Below are 16,126 nucleotides of genomic sequence, written 5' to 3'. Positions count from 1 at the left end.
CATGAAAATTGTTACACGATGTCTGTATGTTCAGAGCAGCTATTATATTTGAAAGTACCAGCAAAACAATTAGGTCCTGAAAGCATTTCACATTGTAAATGCCGTTGAAGAATAAACAAACTTGTCTATTAGCATTATGGTTTCATGTTACTCAGTAGATACCTACAATGAAAAGTTTGTTAAAGCTGGCATTCGGCGACACTGACTTCTGACTCATCACAACCTTACGCACATCCAGGGCCGCACATGCATATCCGGGCTGAACTCATGCATATCCTGGGTCGAACTCAGGGGCATTGTCAAGGGCTGTGATCTCTTGGAAGTCTATTGCCAGGCCTTTCTCCTGAGGTACTGGGTAGACTTGACCACCCCATCCCCTAACCTTTTGGTTAATAGCCCAGTGCTTAGCTGCTTTGCCACCTAGGGGCTTAACATAATAAAATAAACTAAACCAAACTAGGTATGATTTAACCTCTGATGACCGGATACGTTGCTGCCTAAATCATCTATTGCCAGTGTGATTGGAATCAGCTGCTTTTAGCAAACTCCATAGTGGACTTTATCAGCGGCATTTACAAAGATAACATTTCCCAGGGAAACGGTCAGATCTATGAAAAGGACGTTCCTTCTAAGGGCTGCAGCGAGAGTGAAAAAGCCCTAACACAGCCCAGATGTGCCTGTAGCAGGGAGGGGAGGGTTAATTTGATTATGGATTGCAGAGCACTGGGAAGTGTCAATTGATTAACAGGACTTGGGTTCCCAGTGTTTGGGGTGTTCTAGCCAGCCCCCCCCATCTGTTTCACAGAAGTTTGTTAACACAGCTGGAATAGATGGTGTTGCCAAAGCGATCCCAAGCCTTTCAAGTCTCATCTTTCTTTCCAGTGAAAGAGCTAAAACAATTAGGACTCCTTCTCCAGAAACCTAAGTGAGGGTAGGGTGAAGGGGTCTTTTTTCCATTCCTTCGCCAGGGCGGGGGTAAATGTGGCACTATTCAAGTAGAAATATAATATTGCGTTTCAGCAGTTATGAGTTTGCTTGTTGGTTCCTCTCTTTTTTTCTTAATAAATTTTCTTCTGGCTTTCAAGTACGCATCACCACAATTTAGCCGGGAGCTCATTTTCCCCACCCAAAAACCACTCTGCTCATGGTTGACTCTTCCCCCCTCTAGCATGGCTTTTCAATCGGGCCTCTTGCACATTCATCGGTGCTAAGCCACATAATAACCCTAGAAAGTAGATGACCCAGAATGCCTGTTCTGCCAACCCACGCTCAGGACTGGCTCCCCTCTGTGTTTTCGTTCCCGTTAAAATGGCAGTGCCCTCCGATCAGTATGAAGAATGGCTGGAAAAGCCATACTGCTTGTCCAAGGAGCTGACACTGGGGAGCAGGTAGAGGGGTTGTCGACTCACTAATTTCCCCAGGCCAAGGACAGTGTGAGCTGTGTGTCTGTATCTTCTAAATTAAGTGTGTGCTTACTTGGAAGTGAGTTTAAGTAAGTTGGCAAAAATCACCCAGCTAGCGAGTGCCAGAATCAGGCCTACAAGATTATAAAATCTCTTTCTTACTATATCTTCTTCTTGGTCAAAGCCCAAGACTTCCCACTTAGAAAGTCTTAAGTCCTTTGAAATGTGGTGGAAAGGTAACTGGAATCTTGGGGTGGTATAGTTAATGCACTCAGGTGCTAACCCTTGGAGATTCAAGGTCCCCCAGAGGACTTTGATGATCTGTCCAGTGAAACCCCTAAGGAACACAATCCTACTCTAACACCCACTGGGGTCAGTCACCAGAAGTAGGAGCGGGGTCCCACCACCACTGTCAATGGACAGTTCCACCCCAGATGTACAGAATCAGAATAAGATCCCTGAGGGTTCTTACATAGTGTCTTGTTAGATTGTCGATTCTGATTCAGTACACATACACATACTCACTGCTATCTAGTCCATTAGGGCTCACAGGGACCCTGTAGGACAGAGTCGAATTGGGCTTTCTGAGACGAGACGGTACATCTTAATTGGAGCAGACAGCCTGCACTTGGCTTTGCTGTTGACAGCTCAACATGTAACCTGCTCTGCCAAGTATATCTGGAGTGAAAAGGTCAGTTTTCAGTAGGTGGCCCAACCAAAATCAACCAGTTGTAAACCCTGTTGAACAGCAACTAACTAACTAAGCAAAACTAACAGCTAACAAGCTGTTTCTCACTGCCACTGAGTCGACGCAAATTTACAGCTACCGGGGAGAACTGACCCTGGGAGTTTCTGAGATTGTAACTCTTTCCAAAGTCAAACTCATTGCCGTGGGGTAGAAAGCTTCCCCCTTTTCCTGTGGAGTGGCTGGTGTGGTTTTTGAACTGCTGACCTTTCGATTAGCAGTGCAACTCATAACTACTATACCACCAGAGCTAACTGGTTATGGTGGTAAAAGGGTGTGTCTAGAAGTAAAGTTTCTATTTTGAAACGTAAATGGATATTTTGTAGAGTTGAAATATGCTTACCCTCTTAGACTTTCAGTTTCTTCAAACGACAAATAGGTTTGGCTAATAATTATCCCTTTGATGTTCAGATTTTTATTTTTATTCATTTTAAAGAGGATTTGTGATGGGCCCGTTATACGGAAAGCATCAAGTGCATCAGAAAGCAGAACCTTTAGTAACATGTTAGTATAGATGAGAAATGCTCTGGTTAAGCCCCAGATATTAATATTCTGAATGTCTAATATGGAAGCCACCTAGGGATCTGTATTGTAATAAATCTGCCAGGTGATTCTTCAAGAAGGGGAGGTCCCCTATCTAGTCTTCTGTATTGGGGGAGAGAGGGACTTTTAGGGAATTCCCAGATTGAGAATTTACAAACCAATTCCAGAGTACAATGTAGGAACAGAACAGGATATTATTAAAGAGAATAAAGGAGATACTGAATTTAGAGTAGGGGTCTGGTCCAGAAAAGTGATTTTCATCTAAGAGGGTTGAACGGGCTAGTGATGGGCAGGTTTGTAAGAATGGATAGTTCTCGAGATTCCTGAGCCCTCGAACCGAAACAGTGGTCTGAGCGGCTTGAAGACAAAAGGAGGAAAGTGGAGCTGAAATGATGGACTTGAAGTCTTGTGACAAACAAGTTCACTTCCAACAATCACACACACACACACACACACACACACACACACACACACACACACAATAGATACAAACCAATGAAGGATGATATCTCTATGGCATGCGAACCCCTGCTTTGCTTGTTTGAAAGTATACTTACTTGCTTTCGGATTTGCACAGAGAAAGTAAGCCTTGCACTAGAATTCGGATCAATATCAGAAAGACAAAGGAGTGTGTTTTCTAAAGGAGGTGACAAGCTGCTGCTGAGCTCACTCACCCAAGAAGGCCCCAGCACCAGAACCCGACCCACCCTTCCCAATGATTCTGCATATCAAACAGCAAGATTGCAGCCAGTAATCCCTCCAGGATCCTTCCTTCTCATTGTCTTAATACCTGAGGTCCTTGCTTGATAACTACTTCCTGTGAGAGGGTCCTGGCTGATCCTTGAAGTCTTTTATTGTGAAGCCTCTAAGAGCAATAAAGCACTTAAACCTCCAGGTGTGGGGTAAACCCCCAGGCTCCCAAACAAGGGAGATTGTGTAGAATTTATGAATCTGGTCATTTTGTGCAACCCAGTGGGGGCAGAGGGAGTTCCAGGGTCTGTGGACGGCCAGTCGCTTGGGTATAATCAGCTCCTCTGAGCCCGCAGCCTGGGCCGCGTGGCCCGCACAGTGAGATGTTGTCAGACTTCAGTCGGCTCACTGTGTCTGTGGCCTTGGCACATCCCTACTATAGAGTTGATTGTGTCAGGATGGGATTGACCAGCTGAAAGCATCATTGTCCAGCAGAGTAATGATGGGTGTTCATGGCTTAGCCTACTCAGTAGGTATCTTTTGGACGCTTAGGACAGATTCTGAAGTTTAGACACTGAGTGGAAATAAGTAATCAGAGTAACTTTATAGATCATGCAATTATCCCCATTCCCAACGGGGGGGCAGGGAGGGGGGATCAAGCAAAAATCACTACACAATGAATCATTCTCTTCTTCCGTGCTTCCCTCCCTCTTTGTCTCCTTGGGTTTTTGAAGGAAACATACACAGAGCACCCACTGTGTGCCCATGTGCTCTGCTAGCCCAGAAGAAAGGAAATATGGTATTGCTTGAATAGCCCACTGAGAGTGGTACCAGACAAGCAGCAGAATGGCCGAGGAAACGGACAGAATGATTATGGCTCAAGCGAGACTGTCACATTGAACTTCTGATCTGAATAAAACAATCCGAGTAAGACGATATCGTAAAAGAGTTTATACCTTAACAGGAGAGGGTGTCCTGGGTAGAGCGGCTTTGGGGAACTCCTAGCATGTAACTGTCTTTCAGCTTATTTTATACTTTACAGGATATGTGATCAGCGAAGAAAACCATTCCCATTGCCATCTCTGATTCATAGTGACTGTTAGGTGGTCAGAGGCTGGCAGTGGGAGAAGGAGGGATAATGGAAGGAAATTGACAGGAATCTTAAACACAGAAGAGGTTGCAGACAGGCTTCCACACACCCCTTGCCAGCAGGAGAGAAGGTGAAGGAGAGAAAATAAAATGGCATTATCAATAGAAGAGACCAGCGACATAGGAAAGAATAGAATGGCTGGGGAAAGGACGGGATATTCGCACAGCCCCCATAAGGACTGAATAGACTCTAGAGTTTGGGGTCTAAGACAAAAGTACAGCATGAAGTCTGGGGTGCTGGGTGCCAGAATGTACATGCCTGAAAGGAGGAGGGACGCTACAGAGGACCAGCCAATCGCAGAAGATCTGCCAGAAAGCTAGCCTATGGTGGGAAGTCCTACATTATTCCTTTATAAAGCCCAGCTTTACATTTGCCAGGAACCTATTTTAACTTATCGGTAGGAGCCCTGGTGGTGTAGTGGTTACGTGAAGGGCCGTGATCTGTGTGGTCTGCAGTTTGAAACCACCAGCACCTGGGAGAGAGAAAGATGGGGCTTTCTACTCCCATAAACCAACAATTACAGTGTTGGAAGTCCACAGGGGGTCACTGTGAGTCAGCATGGACTCGAGGGCAGTGAATTTAGACCAGCTAGTGGTCTCTCTGAGTTGGCAGTCACTCGATGACAGCGAATGCGTTGAAGAGACCTTGGATTAGCCCTCTTCAATAAACTTGCTCCGTCCGTTCAAGCCTTCTCTCTGACTCTTGCCTGACTCTTGTCCCTCGCCTGACATCTTTCTTGGGAGTGGGACAAGCGCTGAGGAGGGGAAAAGCCCGATTCTCCAGTACCCCCAACCACGCCTACCCCAGCCAGTGGGGCGACAGGGAATGAAAGCAGGGTGCGCAGCCCCGCACACCCACTTGGCCCCTGGGAATTCCTGGTTCCATAAGCATGGTTTGCGCTCCTTTTCCTGGATTCTTTCCATGTGTTTTTCCCATTCAGCTGTGAACTGTGCAGCCATGTGTGCTTTCCTGAATCGGGATGTACTTGTTGAGACTGTCACACCTGAAACTTCCCATTTCCTCATAAAAAGTCGCTTGGGTTACAAACGGGCTTCTGCCGTCTGAATTCTTTCAGCACTGCGAAGCAAGAACCCTGTATTAGTCTGGGTACTTTAAAAAAACAAATCCACAGAAACTCATGTATAAGAGAGAGGTTTATGTGAAGGTTAAGTGTGCATCAAGAAAATATCCCAACCCAGTGCTGCCCAAGCCCACAAGTCCAACATTAACCTATTAACCCATATGTCCAACACCAATCCACAAAGTTCTCCTCCATCTCACAAAACAGACACAATGATGCTGACTGCAGGAGGAAAGCCGAGTCAATGAACCTGTAAACAACTCAGTGCTGGCAGGAGTCTCTACACGGCTGCTCCAGCACCCAGGGCTGCATCGGGGTAGGACCATGTGGCTTCTCCTCAGGGATGTCTTGCAGGAAGTGAGCCTTGCAAGCTGAAGCAGGGAACTGCTAAGGCAGCTGCACCCTGGTCCGACCATCACAATGCAAGAGACCAGAGAACTAGAAAGGCGAGGCTCACTGAGCCATTTATCCTTTGCCCTTCAATTAATTTCCACATGTGTTTATCGGCCAGGTTGGCACAATAAACTAACTAACTCAAACCCCAATCCAGAAACCTAACAATAACAATACCAACAAAATATTTACTAAAATTTATGCAGTGTAGATCTTGTGTTATGCATTGTTGAAGTTTTATACACACACATAAGTTTCATATACTATGTGCATATGATAATTATATGTATTGTATTGGTTAATCTGAACCACTCCTATGAGCCTGGTAATTAACTATTTTATGCATCAACAAACCTAAACAGAGTGTGGCTAAGCTTGTCTAAAATCACATGCCACTTAACACTTGACCATTATGCTATGCCAAAATGAAATGTAACTAGATTAGGGATAAAGGGGGTTGTCTCCATCTAATGCCTACGCCAAACTAAATTTAGCTGTCCATGCCACAATCAAGGGGGTAGAAAGAAATCAGGCACACTAATTGATACCTACGGGAAAATTCAAAGCAGAGCATGCTCAAACCAAAGTCACAAGTCACCTAGGCCCAGGTAAAGGGAATCCTGGGCCCACAAACTATGCTAGGTACATGACATCACACAGGTCCCCCTAAACTCAGCCAATAAGGTCAGACAATACCCCCAACCACACCTTCCCAGCCAGTGGGGACCGGAGGGGATAAATAACACCGGCTGTGGGCAGGGCCTTCTCTTTCAGGTGTGCTCTGCAAGCAGAGGGTGGGCATCTCTCCCACGGGCTGCATGGTGCATAAGCACCCGAGGGCCCTCTCAGGGGCATTCTCTTGGCCTCTGGGAATTTCCTGCTCTCCCCTGCCCCCTGCACACTGGTTCCTGCGCTCCTGGTTTCGGTATTCCTTCCACATGGTTTTCTCGTGCTCTGGGTTCATTTTCAGTCTGGAACTTTCCCATAGCCCCCCACCATGCGGCCATGCACGCTTTCCAGAGATAGCGTGTACTCTTTTGAGACTATAATACCTGAAATGTCCCTTTCCTTCATACAAGTTACTTGGATTTACAGAATTGCTTCTGCTGCATGAATTCTTTTAGCGTTGAGAAGCAAGAACCCATGTCCACCACCCGAGGAACCCAGCACCACCATTGAGAAACGTGCTACGGACTCCAGTTAAATGATGAGAGTAAATCTAGCCAGCGCTCATCATTTCATGATGAAAGCTGAACTCAGCAGATTTTAAACCCTATAAGCCTAGCAGTGCAAGGGTTGCTAAAGACATTTGCCTGAAAAAGAGGAAATCATGCTAAAAATATTTCCCTGTCTAAAAGTTCAAAACCAAGTGTGTGGCACTCCATTCCCAACCTTGTTCTTTACTTGATAGCGCTTTGTACTTTTACTTAGGGCCAGTATTCTACCCAGGTGAAAAGACTGTATTTCTCTTTCTACCCTGAAAAGAGGCGCAGAGAGGGGCACGTGGGAATGATGCCTTTGGAATGTGGGAGGTATTCTTAGTTTTAAGCCCACAGCACCCTATGACTTGATGCTCTTGTGGGGAAGTTAACACAACAGCAGATGTGGGCATCCTCTGTGCAGTGCATCTTATTATGTGTCTTCTGGACACAAAGCTCTATCATTAACTGACCCACACACCTATCCCCTAATAGCCCACCCTTGCCACATAAAATATTTATATATTCTTGTAAACATGTCTGATGTTCTCAAGTCAGTGCCATCGAGTTAATTCTGGCTTGCAGGGACCCTATAGCACAGTGGAGAGCTGTCCCTGTGGATTTCAAGACTGTAACTCTTCCCTGGAGTAGAAAGCCTCATCTTTCTCCCTTAAAGAGGCTGGTGGTTTTGAACTGCTGGCCTTCCAGCTAGCAGCCCAGCGCATAACCACAATGCCACCAGGGCTCTCTTTCTTAGGTTAAACATCTCTATTTCTTAGGTTAAGCCAAAGTGGTGGATATTTTTTGGCAAGAAAGAATAAAGGGACATGCACACAAATGTTAACCATTCTTTGATTTAGGATATGAAAATATTTAGTATTTTCTCTCAGGTTTTATATTGTATGTAGTCCTCTGCTACTTTGAAGCAGCCCTGGTGGTGTCATGGTTAAGTGTTCAGCTGCTGACCAGTTGGGGTTCAAACCCACCAGTTGCTCTGAGGGAGAAGGGTATTTTAGTGTGCTTCTACAATGATTGCACCCTTAAGCAAAGGAAAAGCCAGTTAGAAAGGAGCAGAGGACCTGAATTGACAGTTTACCAGAAGACATTCAGGTTGCCAACAAACATCTGAAGAAATGCTGTGATCACTAGCCACCTGAGAGATGCAGATCAAACAATGATAGATACTGCCTCACCCAAGAACGGATAGCAAAGTTCAAAAACTCAGGAAACAACAAATTGCTGGAGGAGGTGTTGAGAGTTTGGAACGCTCGTCCACTGCTGGTGGGACTGTTAAACAGGACAACCCTTACGGAAAGCAAGATGGCACGTCCTCAAACAATTGCAAAGGAAAATATCACATGACTCAGTAGTCCCTCCACATGGTATACCCCCCACAGAAAGAAAGACCATCACATGAACAGATACATGTACACTCGTGTTCGTCGCAATGCTGTTCACACTAGCAAGAAGATGGAAGCATCCTAAATGCTCTTTGGTATTAGAATGGACCAACAAATGTTGGTCCATACACAGAATGGAGTACTAGGCATCATTAAAGACTTCTGATGAAACTGGGAAACACCTCAAGGCATGGGTGGATTTGGAGGATTTGATGCTTCCTGAAAGTAGTTAAACACAAAAGAACAAATACCGTATGAGACCGCTGTTAAAAAAATCAAGAAAATTATTTTATACTGAGAAAAGTAAGCATACTTTGATGGTATCGTGATTGCAGGTTAGGCTGCTAACTGCAAGGCCATCAGTTCAAAACCACCATCTCTGAAGAAGAAAGATGAGGCTTGCTCCTCCTTAGGCTCCAAAACGCACAGGGACATTCTACCCTGGCCCCTAGGGCTTTCTTGAGGCAGGATTGACTTGGTGGCTGTGAGAGCAGGGAGCGAGGGAGCAGTAGGCAAGGGAAGATGGGCATTAACTTCAGTAAAGGGGACGAGATACATAAGTGGGAGATAGGAGGGAAAGTGGCAAAAGGTCAGGCAGAGGACAAGCCATTGGAAGGCTTGATAAATTGGTTGAATTGTTCAATGTATAACTGATGATAAGCTTGCAAACCTGCATCCAATTCAAAATCAAAAGGTTGGAGTTTTTTTGGGGGGTGGGGTGGGGGAGGAGACTATAGCCTTTTAAACCCTAGGGAGAGTTGGACCCTGTCCTACAGAATTACCATAAGTCAGAACCAGTGGGGTTGGTTTTTGGTTTGGTATTACTTTGATACTTGGACAATAAATTCGCTTTAGAAAAAGTTTTCAGCTGGACACAATTTATAGGTGATTCTTCCTGTGTGCTTACTGCTCTCCAGGTGCTATGTTTTAAATGTCTTCTCTCATTTGAAAGAAATGGTGTTGACATGAAACAGCTACCCAGCCTGTTATCTCCTGTTCTCTTATCTTCATTCAAATCCCTCTTCCTCTGCTTGCTCCTTCCTCTTCATCCTTACTATGGTAGCAGTGTATACACTTCCTTTTCTCATTCTGTGAATTAGAATATATATACATCTCATTATCCACCAAAGCCTAATTGCAGTGCTGTGCATTCCTGCCGTGATGCCTGCTGTGGACTGAGAGTCTGAATGTCACAGAAAAGAAAAACAATTAATGGAATTTGAGGCAGCCAGGATGAACTGATCTTTAGACACCATCTCTTATAGAACCCTACGCAGAAAATGACCTCGAATTGATTTTGTGCCATTTAATCAATTTTCAATTGATTTAAATTAGATTTTAATCGGTTCAACTATGAACAGTAATGACTACAAGATCCCAGTGATGAAATAAATATATAAGCTCTATTTACTTTATATTTAGGCTTCAAAGAGTTTAAGAGGGAAAAAGAGCACATTATCCTTTAATTCCATCTTTTCACCAACTTTAATATTTATACTTATATGCATGGGTTGTGTATATGAAGGAGAACTCCCTGCCATGAAATTGGATTCCAACTCATAGCAACTCAATGGGACAAAGTAGAATTGCCCCTGTGGGTTTCTGAACCGGTTAGCTCCTTATGGGAGTAGAAAGCTTTCATACACACACACACACACACACACATGCATATGCATGTGTGTGTGTGTGTACAGCTCATTCTCTAGGGTGGTCTTTGGCATGATCCAATAAGGGTAGTCAGAGCTCCATCTCTATTCTAGGTAGCATGACAAAGAAAAGAAAAAGAAAGGTCATTAGTACATGTTATGCCACGCTGTGTGTCTTTTTTTGTTTATAAATTTGGAAATGCAGTTGGGATTCTGAGCATTCTCAGAAGGTGTCCTGTACAACATTCTATGGTTTGGGCACATTGTTCTTGGAATTGTCAGTTGACAATGCACTTCACAGCTCTGCAGGAGAAAGATGAGGTCTGCTGGTTCCATAGAGGGTTCAATTTGTCCAGATGGTCGTGTAGGGCATCAAATGCACATAGCCGCTGAGACTGCATGATGAACTAGGAGCAACATGCAAGTCAATGTGACTATTTCAATTACTAGTTTAAGGCTGATTCAGTCACACTACTTTTTGTAGGGCCCAGTGGTGAAGAAATGGAAGGGAGTGTGTTTTCCAGGAGCCACAGAGCACAATAGGCATAATCTTATAAGATCCGTCCACATTTGTAGTATTGTCACCACTAAGTAGTAAGTGCTGGGAAGATTTAACAAAGGTAACCATTCAGCTTTATATTCTGCCAGATGGTTCACTGCTTGTCACGTCACGAAGCAGAATACCAAGAAAGATACTGAGGTTGCATCTTGCCTCTGACTTAAGAGTCCTGTGGTCACTTCTCTGCGTCTGACCCTAGAAGGGAAAAAGAAGTGATGTGTGGATTTACCAATCCTAATTCTGCCAACTTCCAGAAAAGAAACTTCAAGAGCTGAGAAGGTATCACAAGAATGTGCTGGAAATTTAGATTTTCTTCTGTTTTAGAAGGGTCAATTTTGGGCAGCACACACCTTTCTTAAAGACGGGAAACTTAGCTAGAAGTCTTACTAGAAGACTAGACTAATACAACTGGAAGATGGAAGGAGTGGCTATAAGGGGGTACCTCCAAACTCCCCACCACCAAAAAAAGCAACACAAAAAGGCTCCACTGGGCATAGCTTTCGTACTACGCATAATTCCCTTCTAGACAAGCATCCAGCAAGTCACTCTGAGTTACTATACCCAGTTGTGTCTCCTGGGAAGGTTCTCTCTGGACACAATAAATTTTTGTAAAAGCAATTTTTCTCGAACCTTATTGATTTAAGAGAACAGTGAGCAGCTATGAAATTTTGTTTCCTGCTCAGGAAAAATGCTCCAGAAACCATTGTGATGTTGAGCACAGCTTATAAGGACAACACTAAGGGTAAAATTCAAGTGTACAAGTGGTTTTCTCATTGCCAAAAAGAAAGGTGAAATATCGATTGATGACAAACCTCATTCTGGATGTCCATCAAATTCTCAAATGGATGAAAATGTACTAAATTCACGCAATTGTGCTTGAAGACTGACAACGGACCATGGAAGAGATGGGGAAGGTATCGGGCTATCTTGGAGCTCAGTTCAGTGAATTTTAACAGAAGATTTGGGAATGAGAAGGGTCGCTGTGGAATTTGTGCCTTGGGTTCTGACTGACCAGGAAAAAGAACATCAAGTGGAAACATGTCTTGCTTTGAAAGAACAGCTCCAAAATGACCCAGACGCCACCAGCCCCACCCCCACCCCCACCCCCTCACCCCAGGTCATTACTGGTGATGAAACATAGTGCTATTCTTATGACTCTGAAAGCAAACATCAATCGAGCCAGTGGAAGATGCCATCATCACCTCTCCCCAAAAAGTTCCTCAAGTGAAATCAAAGATCAAGATGCTGCTCATTTGTTCTTTTGATGTGAGAGGGATAGTGCATTTGGAGTTCATTTCACCAGGTCAGACTGTTAATCAAGCTTTCTATTTAGAGGTTCTGGAAAGATTGCGTAACAGTGTACAACAAAAAAGGCCCAATTTGTGGCAGATGGGGACTGATTTTGCCACCACGACAACGCACATGCTCACACAGCCATCTCAGTGATCCAGTTTTTGGCAAAAAACAAAACAACCTGCCTCTCTTGCCCCAAGCAACTGACTCACCTGACATCACTCTAAGACTTCTTTTTGTTTCCATGAGTGAAGAGGGACATGAAAGGACAGCGATCTGACGACATACAAGACATGAAGAATAAAACAAGGGAGGTGCTGTCAGCCATCCAAACAGATGAGTTTGAAAAATGTTTCCAAGAATGGAATCGCAGACTTGACAACCGTATTCAGTGTAATGGAGAGTACTTTGAAGGTGATATGGTTGTTTTATAAAAAAGAATTTAAATACATAGCTTTGGGGGAAAAATCTGGTTCTGGGGGGATATTCCCTCATATGTCACTATTGTGGGGCTTCATGAGCAATTGCGTCTGACCTGGGCATATTCAGGACAAAATGATTGGCAACCAAGTAGATTCATGGCTGGTGTTGATCAGATAGGAGCCAGATCACCAATTGGATGATCTATTGCATCTATTGGACAAACAATCTGGAGGAGGTAAACCACAGATACTTTTTTTCATTTCTTTTTAAAACAATTTTATAAACAGATGGGCTTAGGTCTTCAATTGAGGGCTATGTCATAGAAAACTGCTGGGAAAGATAATGAAGACAGGGCCAGCGTTATTATTAGTGAAGGCCAGAGATTGAGGATGGGGTGGGTGTGTGCAAGGGAGGTAAAGGCCCAAGGCCGGACTATGGAAAATCCCTGGCCATTAAAGCCCCACAGTTCAAATTGCTGCTGTTAAGTCCTTATCCAACTTAGGCAGCAGTGACGTCTGAGAAAGAACACAGGATTTGTGATTACAAAATATGCTTCCAATTTTTGGATCTGCCTCTTCTAGACTGCAAAATGTGATCAAGCCAGCGTCTACCTTAATGGCTAGTGTCTCCCATGTGGCACACAATGGATCCTTATACATTATTTTTTAAAAAGACTGGGGTATGATGTTAAATAGTAGTAAAAAAAGCTATAAAACTTTTATTATAGTATGAGTTTTTATAAGACAACTTCAAAAAGTTTGTGGACATTTTCCTTTAGCTTTTATTTTATTTTTTTAAACGAGTTACTCAATTTACGTAGAAACCAGCTTACAGTGTGGTTGCCAGATGGAACCATCTGCTAAGAATACAAATTCATCGTGAGAAACAGCTCTAGAATGAAAGAAGATTGGAGGACGAAGGTGTTAATTGAGCTCTCCCAAACTTCAACTCTGGTGATTCTGAAGGACAGAGTGAATGGCTCCTGCAGGCTTCCAAGACTCTAAATCTTCACAGAGCAGCCAGTCTCATCTTTCTTTCTCAGAGCAGCTGGGAGATTTGAAGTGCTGACCTTGTAGTGAGCAGCCTGATGCAAAACCCACTATGCCACCAGGACTCCTAATTGTTCTCTTAGGTACTCATAATCACTTCTGAAGTATTTTTTGTTGCTATGCAAACCATTCTCATTTTTTAAAAGATCATTTTATTGGGGTGGGGGGTCTTACAGCTCTTATAACATTCCATACATCAATTGTATCAAGTATATTTGTACATATGTTGCCATCATTGTTGTCAAAACATTTACTTTCTATTTGAGCCGTTGGGATCATCTACTCTTTTTTCTCTTCCCTCACCCCCCCCCACCCGCCTACCCTTGGGACCCCTTGATAAATGATAAATTATTATTATTTTCATATCTTACACTGATCGCTGTCTCCCTTCACCTGTGGTTTCTGTTGTGCCTCCCTCGAGGGGGTGGTGTGGTTATGGGTCAATCATTACAATCAGTAACCCCCCCTCCTCTCCTTCCCCACCTTTCCTCTACCCTCCTGGTATCACTACTCCCATTTCTGTTCCTGAGGGTTTTTCTGACCTGGATTCTGTGTGTCGCAAGCTTTTATCTGTATCAGTGTACATGTTCTGATCTAGCCCAGAGTGAAAGGAAGGACTGGGTCATGATAGTGGGGGGTGAGCAAGCCTCAAGAAAAGAGAGGAATACTGTGTTTCATTGGAGCTAAACTATGTCCTGGTTGACTCATCCTCTCCTTGTGACCCTTCTGGGAGGAGAAGCCCCATTTTCTACAGATGGATTTTGGGTCTCTGCTCTGGCCCCCCTCATTCTCAGCAATATGTTTTTGTTTGCTTATTTGTTTTGGGTCTTCTGATGCCTGTTACCTGATCCCGTCAATACCTCATGATCACACAGGTTGGTGTGTGCTGCTTCCATGTGAGCTTGTTGCTTCTCGGCTAAATGGCTGCTCATTTAACTTCAAGCCTTTTAGAGCCCAGATGCTATATCTTTTGATAACCAAGCACCATCAGCTTTCTTCACCACATTTGCTTGTGTACCCATTTTGTCTTCAATGATCATGCTGGGAGGGTATGCATCACAGAATGCTAGGTTGTTAGAACAAAGTGTTCTTGCCTGGAGGGAGGGCTTGAACAGAGACCCAAAGTCCATCCACTACCTCAATGTGTTGCTATATAAATATATGTATATAGGCCAATACCTCTATTTTTATGAATTAATATATTTACGTAAGTGCACACCTATGTTTATACCTCTATCCATACCTTTGATTCCTAGATCTTTCCTGTTTCCTTTTACCTTACTCCTGTCCCACCATCATGCTTGCCCTTCTTCTTCCTGTTAGTAATTCCGCTCAGCTAGATTGCTGTTACTCCAACACCCCCAGGATCTCTACAGCCTCCTCGTTGTGATTTTAATTCCTTAGTTGTTCTCCTGTGAATGGCATTGTTTGCTTACCACTCCATTAGCTTTTAAAAATGAACCCTCCCACCCCTGCTGCAGAAACTTCTGGAGTTTGTTATGTCTTTTTACTTTCACTCCCGCCATTAAAAGGAATACTCGTATTCTACACGACACATTGCTAAGGAAGGGACACAGGCATGGTCTAAGTGGAATGAGAGAAGAAAGATTATGGTGTCCTGCTTTTCCTACCTTGAAATCTCTTGCCTGTGTTTCTTATGGGTCCAATCAACCTGAAGCCAGAGGTGTAGGAATTCAGGTGATGTGGTCCACCGAAGCAAATCTCAGGAATGGAACAAAGTAGAGAAGGGCAGATACTTGTAAGGTGGCCTGGCTGAAGGTCTAGATCAGTGTTTCTTAACCTGTGGGTCGCGACCCCTTTGAGGGTCAAACAACCCTTTCACAGGGGTCACCTGATTCATAACAGTAGCAAAATTACAGTTATGTAATAGCAACAAAAATAATTTCATGGTTGGGGGTTCACCACAACATGAGAAACTGTATTAAAGGGTTGCAGGATTAGGAAGGTTGAGAACCACTGGTCTAGATTAAATAGTCCTTTCCCATTTGGTTGGTGCATGTCTAGAAGAGCCATATAAGTAAATCATTGTGCCACAGGACAAAATGGGAGATTTTGACAGCTTGTAATCATTCCAGTAACACAGAGTAAAGCATGACATAATTAAAACTTGAATTTGCCAAACATGTGATGCTTTAAACTCTCTGCCTGTTTGGTTGAAATTTACTATGTCTTATTGCCTAAAAGTTTCAGTAAGAGTCACAGGGTTATTAAAGGGAGATAAGATGGTCTCTCCACTTTTTTTAGCCCTGCAAAGCATCTCTTGTACGTTCAATGATGAAGCAACCACGGATGAAAAATGTGAGCTTCAGAATTTTTGAACAGAGCAAATCCATCACTGCATTCTTAATGAGCCAGCCCTTGAAAACTGCAGACACCAGCTCCTTTCTTCAGATCCCGTTTAGTCTGTTTCAGACGTGGACAAGCCAAGTGGACACTGCCTTAGCATTCATTCAAGCCAACAGTGGAAAACCAACAACGTGGCATTTTACACGCTAAGATACTGCTCTTGTTCTACATAAGAACTGGGCATT

The sequence above is a fragment of the Echinops telfairi genome, unplaced genomic scaffold (assembly GCF_000313985.2).
Source record: "Echinops telfairi isolate 266 unplaced genomic scaffold, ASM31398v2 ScPeMD7_1;HRSCAF=3_0, whole genome shotgun sequence".
Taxonomy (NCBI): domain Eukaryota; kingdom Metazoa; phylum Chordata; class Mammalia; order Afrosoricida; family Tenrecidae; genus Echinops; species Echinops telfairi.
Note: the sequence above shows the minus strand (reverse complement) of the source record.